At 38.4% G+C, this 14,946-nt stretch overlaps 1 long non-coding RNA gene across 1 annotated transcript; it reads left to right on the top strand.

Annotated features, from left to right (window-relative positions):
* Window positions 1-8,395: 8,395 nt before the first annotated feature.
* Window positions 8,396-13,032, top strand: LOC310907980. Its single transcript, XR_014589754.1, has 3 exons — window positions 8,396-8,506; window positions 11,432-11,475; window positions 12,339-13,032. It is a non-coding gene; the product is annotated as an uncharacterized lncRNA (long non-coding RNA).
* Window positions 13,033-14,946: the final 1,914 nt, after the last annotated feature.

The following is a 14,946-nucleotide window of genomic DNA, read 5'->3' on the forward strand; positions in this document are numbered from 1 at the left end:
ATTCTTGTGTTCCAAGCTTTGGTTTACTCCATTTAATTTGTTTTCGCTCATCTCTTCTCGCTTTTTTTTTTTTTTTTTTTTTTTTTTTTTTTTTTTTTTGTATGAACTTGTCCCAAAGAAACATTCAAGCAGTATTTGCTAACTGCAATAGGAAATCTCTAACAGTTCAGATGTATATGTTTACTATGAATTGAACTCACAGCTCTCAAGTAGTACTGTGTATTTAGCCTATTTACTCCCCAAAGTAGTTGGAGAATTATCTGTGCATTTTCCACATTGTTTTCAGTGTTCTGCTTTGTTTGATGGTGGTTTATTAATGATACTTGTGATTTATTACTGTCACTTTATTAGATTATTTGCAAATCGGTGACAAAGCTCTATGTGGATCATGCCTTGTTAGTCATAAAAGCACTCCAGAAGCCATGAAAATCAGTTAAGCTTGAACCTATTGAATGAAAGAGCATAGTGCTGTCTATTGATCAGTAGCCTTTAGATATGTAATGAATAGTTGTACTTTTGTAGCACTGTCAGATAGTGTTTTCCTTTGGATCTGATAAATTACACTCTTTTGTACTAGTGGTTTGAGGTTTGGCATAAAATATTCTTGTACTAGTATTTCTTTCAGGTCTAGTACTGGGGTGATCTTACATGACTAAGGCAGATAAATGTTTTAAGAAAAACTGATATTTGCTCCCCCAATACAGTTTTGACTGTTGAGTTAACACTGATCTAACTTTCATGTGTGGCAGGAGATTGAGGGTTCGATTACAAATGATTTGTACGATATTTTATAGCCTGTGTGCATGATACATAAAGTCTCTCTAATATGAATACACATGTACATTTGTATTGTAGCTAACTTCTTTATAAATACAGATTTATTTCTGAATTTCTTACTGAATGGGCAAATATTTAAGATTTATTTTTTGCATTTGTTGTTGGTTTGAAGTGTACTGTGCTTCTGTTTACAATATCAGTACTTGATTTCCTCCTTTCTTTGCAGCTTGTATAGTCCTTTACACAAAACCAGAGTTGAGTTGCAGGTAAAATGTTACTATTTTAATTGGATGAAGTTAAAGGCAGAGTTTGTGGTGCAGCAGGCCCCAAGTTTTGCATCTATGTCATTCTCTGAAGGATATCCTTGTTAATACTTACAGATGCTTTGGAGGTGTTCCTTAGGATATTCCTCTGGATTAGAGCAATTTTCTCCTTCCATCCATTCCTCTCTCTTGTAAGAAAAATAATCAGAAGAATGAGCCCTATTTTATTAACAGAACTAGGGACAATAAATTTTCAGCAGCTTTTTGCTTTTGTTTTCCTAGATGTTTTTTCTAATGCTCCTTCAGCTTCCTTCAGTGTTTGCTCAGGTTATCAGTGTTTGAATTGATTCCTCTCAAATGAGCCTGATTTGGGCAATAGTAGCCAAAACCTCTGGGATCTGCTTGGCATCACAAAAAAACAGTGACAGTAGTTTGAACATCAGCAGTGCCCTGGTGTGTAAAATAAGGAAAAGGTTCCACTGAACTCAATAGCTGTGTTTGCAGCTACAGGCAAAATGCAGTCACACTTCCATCTAACATTCAAAGCAGCAGTGTTTGGTAAAATCTTTCTCCCAGTGTTTTTTGCCTTTAATGCACAAAAGGATTCAATTCCCTGCTCCTCCTAAAGACAACTATGAAGGCTGAGAACTGAATTTAAAAAATACAAGTATCAGTAGAAATAGAGTAAGCACGTTTTTTTCTGACTGGAAGGGCTTGGGTACAAGGAAAAGGAAGCTTTTATGGGTCTTTACTTAAATATAATATTTTTAAGTCTCTCTGAAATGTGTGTTTTGTGACTGACTCTGGAGACTCCATTTGTAACAGTTCTTCTCTTCCAGCCAAACACCTCAGTGGGTTAACCAGCAGTGACAATTTTGGCACACAAATAAAAACTGTTTGCTAAGGTGGGTGAACTGTGTCCTGTCTGTCGGTTTAGCTACTGAATTCAGGATGAAACGCCTTCAGTTGATATTTTGACTCCTTAAGTCTTTTCAGTTACTTCTGAAAGAATTCATATAATTCATTCTTACATTAAACTGATTCAAAAGCTCTCTTGGCAACACTGTAACACAGTGACCACCTAAACAGTAAATGAAAACATAGCTAAAAAGGCTCAAAGCTTAGTAACATCTGCAGTACATTAAGAAAGGTTTCAGAGCTCTAACACATGACCCAGGTGCCAACATCCTTGCAGAATGTCTTTTACTGAAGCCTGGTTTTGCTCTGGTCTTTCTCAGAGCTGGCTTAAAGGGCAAGTAGTCTCTAATGACCACATTAATTGACCCAACAGAATAGATTAAGGAGGGGGAAGTGATTACCATCTCAAATCACTAATTTCTATGTAAATTTTTACATTAAATGAATCTAGATCAATGTCTAACTCATTTAATAAATGTTTCTTATTCTAAGAAGGCAACCATAATTAAGTTACAAAATTACAGAAGTCTGGCTGAAAATATCTGGCTACAAAATATTTTGAGGTTAAGGCAAATAATTTCTTGTGTCTATGTAGCAATTCTGATAAAAAGATCTCTCTGGCTGCTGTCATAAAAACGGCAGAGTCACTGCACTCTAAATGTCATCCCATCATTTAATCTTTAAAAATAGTTTCATTTTCTGTGGACAATACTGAAATATTGTCAATATTTACATGAGTCAAATAATGACACCCCCACCCAATCATGTTTTTATGAGAAAGAAGAGATCATAGTATGACTCGCCATAGAAACCAGGTAAACTGGGCTGAAAGATAGTTTTATCATTCATTTGCTTTCCATTCATTTGCTTGCAGCTTTCAAGATGTCTGTAATCATATATCCTTACCTACTCAGAAGGATTTCATCTCTGTGACAATTTCAGAGAAGCCATTTGTGTGCAGTCTCTCTCATTTATATGTGACATATTCACATCCCATTTGAAGACTCACTCCATCCATGCTGCCTAGAGACAGTGAGGGGCAATAACAAGCATTATTCTGTTAGGATATAGGATAATAGCATATTATTCTGTTCCTATTGAGTAAAATCCTACTCTGTGGCCTGTCCTGCAGGAAATAATACCCAAACAAACCCAAAGGAAAATAAAATGCAAAATAAAATCCAGAAAGAAAGGGTTTGCCCTTTTATTCTCTATTAAATGGTGGGGATTTTGTATCCTCACTTGGCTTCCACACTCCAAGTTTAAAAATTTTTACCTAAAATGTAAAAATGGTGTGTCTGATGGTGTGTCTGTTGTTACGTGCTCTGTGTGTCTTGGAAGTTTTAGTAAAATTGAAACTCAGAAGGCTTCTTATATATGGGAAAGGGCTGCCACTGTTGGCACATTGCTGAGATTTTAATAATAATAATAAATAGTAGCAAGATTGACATGAGAGATGCCTGACTTGAACATAGCTCTGTGCCCCGTGCAGCATGGCCTGTAAAAGCTTCTAATGTAGCAGTTTGAGTAGTTGTTAGGAGATCAGTAACAGTCCAGGAAATTTACTTTATGGTTTCTCTCACTGAAAAAGTGCACTTACAGACACATCACTTAAAAAAAAGATTTATTAGTCAGCATAACCTGATCTGGCACAAAAGTAGTATTTTCTACTAATGCACTAAATTATAGAGGTAGCAAACAGTGTGTTTGATGTGTCCTGAGTTACTATTCTTAGAGTAAAATCCAAAAAGTTTAGAATAGTGCTTCCTGAGAACCAGAAAGATGCACTTCATATTTTATATCTCATATATTTTCTTAGTTCCTGATTTGGGGACAAATTAAGGGTCTGACAGTCTTACCCTGGGGTTAGTCAGAGCAAGACTCTCCTAAACTGCTCTGTCCTTCTGTCTCTCTTACTCTTTGTGCCTCATGCAGGCTACTTTTTATCCAGGGATCTTTCTCATACACCAGCTATAGAGAACCACCACCATCTCTAATGATGGCTTTGCTACCATTATTATTACTATTATTATTATTATTATTATTATTTATTTGTTTGCAGTAAAGTGTAAAGTGAAATTGTAAAGCGAAAGTAGATTCATGATCCACTTAGCCCTCCACTTCTCTGGGACTAGTCTAAAGAGAAGACTTTTATTGTTGTAGTGAAAATCTCTCAGTACCAGCTCAATTTGGTTAAGAAAAGAGGGCAAAAACATGAATGGGATTGATTTGCTTAAGAAGTTTACCACGATGCTGATGACAGATCACAAAAACAAAAAAAGCTCATCAATATTCAGGTAGATAACAAACCCGCCTTTGTGAAATGGTATTTTCTTTGTATAGCAATGAGAAATAATTCCATCCGTACAGCATTTACAAGAGATGTGAGACTGTAAAACATCTGTTGAATCTTTGAATCCAGACCTCACTACTATGTTATTCCATGAGTAAAAAATATGTTAATAATGCATTTTCTATATATTCTACATGAACCTATGAAGTTTCATCTTAAAATAAGGGCTACTATTCTTGTACTCTGTTCCAGTATCCCACTTTACCAAAAATTAGATACAATCTTATCACTTAATTTTTGTCACACTGAACATTTTTATCATATTTTTATGGTTCTCAACACAGAAGAAGAACCCCTGAAATACAATGTAGCTAAGACACAAAGTAATGATTCTGTCCATTAGAAAAGACATTTTGTGGTGTTAACATTGGAGAGTGTGATCTTCAGACACCCACTCCCATATTTTGGGTAAAAACATTTAAAAGGAAAACTAGGGTTGATCTTTCTTTGATTATTTTTGATTTTCTTTCCCAAATAGAAAGTTCCAAAAAAGAGGCCAAATGTGTATTCTATAAATGATTTTATAAGACAACTGTAGGTTGTATATTGCAAAACAACTAAACCAAACAAACCAGAAAGCTCTGGTATTAAGCAAATGAAAAACCCATTCCAGATGGAAAAAGGCTCAAGAGTCAGAGCTTCCCAGACTCCAGAATGCTCTGTCAAAATTAGGTTATATTAGTGTAGTCTTGAAAAGGAGGTTTGGAAAAGAGGCAGAATTAAAACAGGAATTAAACTGTGTTTGACAGGCTAAATGGAATACATTTCCTAGCTCCAAATGGCTGCACAGTACTTCTGTAATGGGTGTTTTGCTCAAAGCATAATGAGAAGAGGGAAAATTATTTCATTTATCCAGGCTATAATCAATCACTTCCAGGAAAAGAAGTCTTTCATTATTTTCCAGCAGCAATAGGAGTTGTTAAGCATATTATTTTGATGTACAAATTATTTTAGGAAAGAAAAAATGAAAGGTTATTAGAGAAATAAGATGCACCAAATTAATCTGTAAATTTTATAACTGTTCATAGTTATTCTGCTGTCTTTGTGCCTCAATACCTGCCTTTTTTCTTTATTATCTCTAAAGTGCCAATAGTCATAAAAACATGAAAGCAATAGAAAAGGTGGAGAAGTCTCTGAAGAAAAGGGAATTTTTTCATCTGGTAATAGGTCCAGCCCCAAAGCCGTAAAAACCTTCCTTGAAACTTTTAGGACTCCAAAAGTATTCTGAATTTTGCCGGTTTACTTTCTTCTAATGCATATTCCCTAATAGTACTGTTGGTTTCTGGATAATGATAGAAATGATTACATTAAGTGATGGTAGGCAAATGATCAGAAAATATTCTGCACAGCTATAATATTCATGAATTTCTCAGTACTTAAATTTGTATTGTCTTATCTGGTCATTAGAATACTATCATTCCCGAATTTAAAGAGCAGGGAAGCTGAATCACAAGAAAATCAGTCTTGTTCTCATTGAAGTCAACACTATAATTCCTGGACACCATCTTTGGTATATAGAATGGAAGACCAAACCCAGAACAGTAAGGATTCGATTTTGCTTGCCAAAGTTAGAGAAATTATCCCTGATTTTCTCAGTGTGCTGCAATGCTCTGAAAGCCTCTTTACTCAGCAAGTACAAGATTAGATTCAGTGCCTCTATCTTTCCTACAACCTTCAGGGTCTCGGACAGAGGAAAAACCAGATGAGTCCAAACCAATCTCCCCAAGTGAAAAAAAGAAAAAAAAATTAAAAAGTCCGTGAACCAAGCAAAGCCAGGAAGTTGGTGGCTGCACTAATTATTAGCTTCCAGGAGTCATTTGACATCCAGGAATTTCCTACAGGCGATATTGTGTGTAAATGCAAAGCTCTATTACTTTGCAGACTCTCTCCCCTTGCACAGGGTGCTATCAGGTAAATTTGTTACCAAAGCAGCAGTGGATGGATGGAGTCTCAGCTGTGCTCTTGAACATGCCTATACAGAGCTCTCCAGCTTTGCAGATGTCAGCAAAGTCGTCCCTTGTGATACTGTTCTGCTTTCAGTTCCACCTGAATCAATCTGTTATCTAGGAAAAGCTAGGGCTCTTTAAAATAAGTAAGTCAGTTCAGAAGCAGGCAGCTCTAAAGTGTAGGTTTAGGTATTATGTAGCTGTGTGTCAGTTTTATGGACATAATCCCTCAGTTTTAACTGAGCTTTTTAATTTCACCTAAAAAAAGAAGCCAGCTGAATTCTTCCAGCCCCTTTTAATTCCCATCTCTGTGTGCAGCTTCACTTAGTGTTTCTTATAACAAAAGGCTTTTAAAGTTGATAAATGGCTGCAGAGATTTTGCTTTACTTTGTTGCTTTTCTATTTATTTAACCAAGAGCAGTTCTTTTAGTCCTGACCTCAGCCTTGTCAAATAGACTGTGTTTGTCAAACTGCTCATGCTCCCATTAACTCCTAGCTGTTTCAGTTGTCAAATTTGATGAATGGCTCAAATGCTGCGAGCATCATTAAAAGCAGGGATACTGAAGAAAGTATTATGCTATACTGAGTCCAAATACACACCATAAATAGGAAAATTCCAAGCAAAGAAAATCTTTTATTGCATAAAGGAAATTGCAAGTGGTTTAAACTAATCTCTTTTAATGCCATCTTTCATATGTGCAGGAGACAAGAAAAAGCTGCTCAGGTTTCATGGTTGGTATTATCTCTTCATAGTTAGAGAACATTAGTAGCTTTATAACCTTATTTATACAGAGTTCATGTAAGTGTTTGGGGGAACAGGCCTGCTCAGTGGGAATAAAAGCCACAGAACTGTTCCCACAGTGCTCTGTAGGTCCAGAGGGTCTGTCCCTTCCCAAAACAGAGCCTGCTGTTTCTGTAAGTCTGGGTTTCCCCTAAGTGCAGTCACACAGCCCAGCCGCTGCTGCGGTTTGCCCTGCAGGGCTGGCAGGGTGCAGCGCTGCCCTCGGCAGTGCCCAGGGCTCAGGGAGCACAGCTGAGCTCTCTCTCAGGAGCTGCCCGGGGAAGGGAGCAGCGCCAGCTCCGGCCGGACAGCGCCTGGCACGGCTCGGCTCCCCGGTTCTGCTCCAGTGAGCCTCGGAGCTGAGCGTGTCTGAGGCTCCGTCTGCCCTTTGCCGCACTTACAGCACAGCAAGGAGCACAGCCCGGGATTAGTGCTGGGAAGTTGGGCAATGGCTTCAGCACAAAGAATAACTGTTGTTTTTATACCGTCGTTCTGGATTCTGGGCTATTTTTAACTGTTGAAGTCTACCTAAAGGCCAAAGAACTGCTTTTTTAATATATTTTTTTATTTTACATTCTTGAGGCAGATGAAATTCTTCAGATTAATATTTATACAGAGATACATATATATTTAGATATGAAAGTTACACATTTCTAGACTGGTGGCACTCCTCTGCTTATTAAGGTCAAGACAGAGTTACTGGGGTTTTTTTATCATTATTTTTGTTTTTAAAATTTGTAATCTAAGTGCATATGCATACAGGTTGATTCTAATATTCCCAAGTATTACTTATTGGAATTTTCATCATGAAAAAGTACACTGCTGCAGTCAAGTTTTCCTGGGCAGCAGTACAAACCATTACAATGAGGACAGCAGGCAAACCATTACAGCAGTTTTGAAACAGAATCAGAAGTAGGTCATCAAACTTTATATTTTCCCAAACTACAGAAGCACATCAATTTTTTTTTTTTTTTTTGTATTATTACAATATAGGAATTATTTATTGATCTCAGGATTTTAGGAAGCACAGAGGAAGCAAACAGACTTCCAGTTGTGTCAGAAACTGCATCAGCTAGGGTTTGCCTTCAGTGAGTGTAACTCGTCCTGCCTGCTTGAGTGCAAGCAATGGCAGAAATCCTCTCTGTTGTTGCAGCTAACTCAAACTTTAGTTTTGAGGTCATCTTTCCAAAGCTTTAGTTTTGGAAAGATGATGCAGGATGTCAGTTACTGAACGTGAGGCACCATTACTCTAAATCAACGATCTGCATCGCAGCCACAGCATAAATCTAAAGATGTTGTGAGAAGCATTGACAGTTAATCAATTTGTGTCAGTAATCTTTTCCCTTACCTAGATGCCATCAGTGACAGAGTGCAGGGGTGAGCTCTGGGCTTCCACCACTGGTGGAGAGGGTGCAAGATGAGAAGCCTTCTGCTGCTTGATGTCTGCATCAGGTATCCCTGTATCCAGGTATCCAAACTATCCCACTCACTCACTGGCTGAGTGATGAAAGAATTTATTATTTCCTCCCAGGTGAAAAGGTTCTGCTTTTTATCTGAACTAGATTTCTCAGGTTTGCCTGTATTTAGATCACAGAGACTGGATGTGGACAATACAAACTTAATTCATTTCATGCAGACAAGCCATGAAATGGTATCACTGTATATAATCATGAATGTATGTTACTATCCTAGGGTGTATCTGATGTTTGTTGCCTAGGGCCCTGAATATATATTTGGTTTTCTGAATAGTTCTGGGGTTTCTTTAAATGGAGTTCACAGTTCTTTTGTTATTCACTGGATGGTAATACTATTAGCAAGCAAAATACTTTCATTAGAACAAATGCTTTTTTTAAGCCTCAACTTATTCTTATTTCTGCCTGTAGCAGGAATTAAATATTTATTAGGCAAAACAAAATGGGAAAGCTGCAATCATTCCCGAATGAGGCTTCCTGCACTTTTAATCATGATTTGTTGGTGTCTCTGGATTTCTGTTACTCTCAGGAGTACTGACTTCATTTGATTAGCCACATTCAAACTGAGTCTATAGGAACAGGCTCTGTATTTACTATTGCATTCTACTAGAATTGTAACCATCAGGGTAGCTGTATCTCTGAATTAAATATAGGTACATACACAGGTGAGTATTAAGCCCCCAACCCACACATGCTCTCCCACTAAGATCAGTGAGACCATAATTTATGAGAAAATAGAGTTCTGCAGGCTCAGTTGGTCTCTAATGAAACATGACCTTGACCTAGGAAAGTGGGATTGGAGATGTCACTATCTACACACTTGTTAAAGCAGTGAAATGAGGAATTTGGCTCATAGTTCACTGAAAAGGCATCAGCAAGGTTAGAGCAAAACATAAGAAAAAGCTAGTTTGCTGTGCCCCCTTGTTCAGCAAATGAATGATACTGTCAGGAGTTTTGAAGCAAGCACTTCGGCCTGTTCCTGGAAAGCATCACTGGTGAGGAAAATAATTTTCAGTAGAACTCAAGAGCTGAGAGGGAAAACATTGTATAAATCAGTAACAAGTTGGCCCTCAGGCAGCCAAGCTAAAGAGGACTCATTTCCTATGGATTTCTGTCTCTCCTGCCTCACCGTCTGCTTCCCAGCCCTCGTCCATCATCAGCCCTGCCCGTCCTTCGTGCCTGCAGCGCCTGGCAGGGAGCACTGTGTCCGTGGCCAGGGCAGCACTGCTGTGTGTGCAGCCATCAGCTGTCCCCAATTTGCACAGGACTTGTCAGAACTTGACTCGCTGAGACCTCTGCCCTTCTGTAAAATGGAGTTAAAACTGAGGGGAAAGAGCAAACAGATGACAGGCAAACATTCATATGACACAATTATATGTTGAAACCTTGTTTCCCCAAGGAACTCTGTACTTTTTAGTAGTCAGTATTTTTAGAGATTGGATATTTTGCTTATTTTGGAAAGCGAGTAGAAAGATGCATACAAACAATCACTGAGGTGGCATCATGTTTTCTCTGAGTAAATACCCACAAAGATGTTCCAGGTTACCACATTCCACAACATACATATCCCAACCCTGCTGCTTATAGCCCTTGGACTAAGCTGCACCCCAGGACATGAAGTGCAGAAGGCCTGTATCAAACCAGCCTGCTCCCCTTGTTTGGTAGCCTCCAGAATTGCTACATCAATGTCATCTAGACGTGTTAATGTTTGGAAGAGAACTAGAAATTTAACAAATTACTCCTACTCAATTGAACAAAAGAACAATACCAGTTTCTCTGAGAGTGATGCTGGTGGTGTCAGTAGGATTGCAACATGTTAATTTATCCCAGCGTTTCTGAGTTGAGTGGTTCTCTTTAATAATTGTCAGATTTCTCCTGTGATGACCAATTAATTGTAGGACTAACTCAATATAGCTATGATACCCTCAGTACCCTGCAGCAGAATTGTCAAAACAAGTACACACTTCATTTTCTTTCCTCTGTTTTGTTTGTCACTTCAGTTTGCCTGTGAGTGTTTGCCTTGTGCTGTTGCCACTCAGAAAGAATGCTAGGGCTGGGCAGTAAATAAGAGACAAAGATAGTATCTAGATAACAATGAGGATTTGTATGTGTGGCTTTTAAGAAAGAAACTTTGAAGAAATTTTGCGTCACTTGAAATCTTGTAGCTTTTATTAAACAATAAAAAATTATATATTTTCATTTTTATAGAGATCAATTAAGCTATAAATAGGGGGGATTTTTTGCTCATTTTTGAAATCCATAAAGGTATGACAGAAAGGAATGATTTTCTCTGACATTAAAATATTAAATCATCATCAGAACTTGCCTCTGGACTCACAGACAATAATTTATGTATCTCCTGTTCTCTATTTTACTTTTGTCTCACAGGCATAATGTAGGAGCCCTACTTTCCTCAGAAAATGTGCATCTCTAATAGTGTGCATGTTGGACAAATTTAGCTAATAAGTTACATGGGCAACAAGTCCTTGCTGGTTAAAGAGTTCTTGGTATTTCTCTTTTCATTTTTCCCTTTCTAATATATACATCCTAGAAAGCATGAAAGCCTTGGAAAGGACTAGATGTAACTTAATAATTTACTAATAATTTAGAAAGGTCTACCTGGACCTAAATTTTGTTCTTCCCTTTTTTTTTTTTTTTCTTTTTGTCACTTCTGGATGAAGAAAAATATTTCTAGCAGTGGCAAAAATATTATCTTTGTCCCCCAGTGCCCAGAAACCATGTCACTGTAAATGGTAAATGAAGTTTAGTTGTATGGTGTGATCTCCAACTCCACAAGTCACTCACCAGATTGAGTGAGGCTGAAATTCCCTCATGTTATATCTCTCTGCTATAAGTTATGGTGTTGTCTCTGCTGCAGTTTTGATTTTGTTCTCTAACACTACTTCATTCTTGTCTTTTAGGTTTGTTGTCCTTCTAATCATGTTCCACCCAACGCTCTTCTGAGGTACCTTGTACCTGTTGCTTCTGCTTCAGCAACCTAGAAAGTCAAGGGTCTTCTTGACTTCTACATTATGGGAGTTAGTGCACTCAGATAAACTTCAATTCTAAAGAATAATCAGCTGCCTGCAAGAATATTTCAGCTGTTTTCCCTGTGATTCTGTGTTGTTATTTTGTTTTACTATTTCAAAATATTGTGTTAGGTTTCAGCTCCTACAAAGTATTTAGAAACATCCTCCAGGCTAGACCTTTGTCCATCTTTATAAAAGATAGTCTGCGTGGCTTGCATGTGGTCATGGGATCACTGGTTTTTGGGAAGAAGACTCGCTGAAGATTTAAGTGAGGCAGAGAACCTAACTAACTCACAAAGGCTAAAGGTATCCAAATTGTTATGGTCTAGCCCATAACTGTCCTAAGAAGGAGTTAAGTATAACAAAGAGGTGGGAATTTCCATGTCTGAGTTCATAGATTCCAAATCATCATAAATGCTTGTTTTTCCCAAAACACAAACACCCTTCTGACCTCTCTGATTTTCTGACATAAACTAAGAGTCTTTTCATGATAATAAGGGTCAAGTATCAGTTCCAAAAAGCCATTGCTGTGCATTATAGGAACTTATGAAGATTAGAAAACAAAACAAAACAAGCAGTCTACCACTTTCTTAATGCTATGAAGGATTTAATGGGTGGTCCATTAGTGGACAGAATGTTGCACTAATGTGTGACTGCATGGCAATTAAGCTTAATTATGGAAGGTTTTGAAAAAGACGGATGAAAGTAAATTATGGGAATGAAAGCAACTGTGCTTTTGGGGACCACACTGCCATGCTGGTTCAACGAAGTGTTGTTAAAAATGTCCCCCTTCTGTCAGGTTCTGACGCACATCCAGCAGTTTGTCAAGCCAAGCGTTTTTCTCAGGAAGGGGGAATCTCTCAGGAGCACCTTCTTCACCCTGTCTCTCACTGGGTTCATAAGGAGACAGCTGCACTTCCAGAGTAAGAGCAGCAGCAGATGACCCTGAATATGTGGCCATCCGGTTTAGTTCAGCATTGCCTCTTCTCTGCTTGGAGCAACAAAGGTAATCATCAGTGTGGATTCTCACGTGTGCTCTGGGGACATTCTTTTACAATTTTGCATTTTGTGTCTGAGTGCTTTCGCAGATTTACAACTGAGCAACCCATATGGAACATCTGATTCTGGTTGAAGTGATTGTCTCTGGTGAGAAGACCTCAGTAGGCAAACCTGGAGCAGTTTCCAGGCTTCCATGCTGCATGTTTTGAGGGCATTCCATAAAACAAGATCTTTCAGAGCAGAGGACTTCAGGGTTTCTGTGCTCACGTTGTTTCAGAGCTGAGTGCTCTTCTTCAAGAAAGTTTTAAAGGAAACAAAACTCAAAATGCTGCAATCCTCAATGGAACAGATTTGCTTTTTTCTGCTCTGGACTAAGTGGTTGTTACTGCAGGCACTGTTACAGTATGCTATGTTATATTGGATTTTATTAAATTATGGAAAATAATTGAGTAGAAAAGCAGAGGAAAAATTGTACACAATCTGCTGGCAGATCTTTTTTTAGCTTGAATAGTGTCTGGTATTGCTTTCCACCAGGACACGGAGATGCTTTTTTTCCCTAATGAACTTTTTACATCTGAGATGAAATACTGATTCTATGGACAATTTATTAAGAAAAGCACCAGTTTCATGTGGGGAGTTTTCAGTCCAACAGGGAATTTATATGTGGAAATCATATATGGGTATAGGGAAACACCTCATAAAAAGAATGACTACATGGTCAGCAGCTGTAATTTATTTCATTCTCTTTTAATAAAAAAATATGTGTTCAGACCAATCTTTTATTTTTTTATTGCAGCTCAGCAAGGTACCCTCCACTGTAGCTGTTTAACCTCCTGATTTTCTTTGGTTTGTTTCTGAAAAAAGAAAGCTAAACCCAGTACTTGTGTTTTCAGTTACAAAGCTTATTCATATGTGAAAGGTGCAACAAGGATGCCTTTCTCCACTGAAGGATGCTGAAGTAGGTGTTGATAGAAATATCTCACATAAAAGAATGTCAAAATGAAAACAGAGACAAGAGGATCCTAATAGAGGAAAGAAGCTGGATCTGGGATTTGATGGCTGACCATGAACAGCTGTGCGTATGTAATCCAGACACATATCCTAATGCCTAAGCTCTCCAGGTTAGGTGTATATTTACTTGCACAACTCAGATAAAAATTTGCAAATGAGGTATGTGTTCATAAATCACAATCTTCTTCAGGTCTAATGTTGTGGAAATCTGTCAAATGAAAAATTATATTCCTAGAAAGGATGCTTTAACAGAACCTCTAGACAGGCTGTCATATTTAGGACAAAGTGCTATTTCTGAAGAGAGATCCCCTTAGCTGCAGAACCTTACTCAGATTCCCTACTTGCTTCTATCTCTGTAAGTGGAGAGTGAAGGCACTTCTCAAGAGTTGCTAGTATGTGAGGTAATGAGAAATTCCAGGGTCTGGTGCAATCTGTGGTGACAACACTTGTGAGAGGAGCTGGCACAATCCCCTTGCATATGCTCACTCCTTAGTCGTGGTGATCAGATTTTGGTAGAACTCTGATGCAGCTATGAAGCAGCAGGTAAACAAGCCATTTCTTCACTAAAAGCCTAAACCCAGCATTTATTAGGTCACAGAAACATCACTTGTCTGTCAGTTTGACAATGACCACTCATAAAACACTGTCCTACATCTCTTTTGCACATACTGTAAATGCCCCTCCTCCAGCAGTATTTCTGCTGTATTCCTGCTGGCACCCTTTGCAGTAGCCAGACCTCTGAATATCCCTAAGACAGAAGAGAATTTTCTGAGTCAAAATAGTAAGGGCAAAGGCCAGTATTTCTCAGTTAATGACAGTAAAAATTCACCTGGATTAGTACTGGCTACTTAATAGGAACCAACAGAGCATCAAGATTTGGCCTTCGATGATTTGGATACTTCCTAAAATATACTTTTATGTCAGAATGCTACCATGTTGCTTGTTGGAAGTCAAGGGAAAAGCAAATTTTTACAGTCTGAGGAGAACTGCAAGAGCAGCTGCAGCTATTCTGCCTACTCTTTCCCCACATTGCAAGCTTTAAAGCCAGAGAAAGTGAGCTGCCAAAAAAACCACGCTAACAAACCAGATGAGTCCATTTCTGGGAGATATGTTTCAGTCTGTGTGTTCTGTATTTCTGCAAGAAATGTTTAATATTTAGCAGTGAAGGAACTCAGGCTTGCTGGTATTTTTGGATTCCTTTCTAACCTGCTCTCTTTCTTCCCACCTCCTTCCCTTTTTTTGTAGCTTTCCAGTGTAAGTGGCCACAGCAAACCCCAGTTCAGGGTCCAGGAGGAATCCTTCCCCGCCAGCCTAAGGAGAAAGTTGGTGACAGCTGCTGAAATGCCTTGATCACACACTCCTAGCACACTGCCCTGCCAGCAGCAGGAGGAAAGTCC

This window comes from Zosterops lateralis, assembly GCF_965231275.1.
Source record: "Zosterops lateralis genome assembly, chromosome: 3".
NCBI classification, from domain to species: Eukaryota; Metazoa; Chordata; class Aves; order Passeriformes; family Zosteropidae; genus Zosterops; species Zosterops lateralis.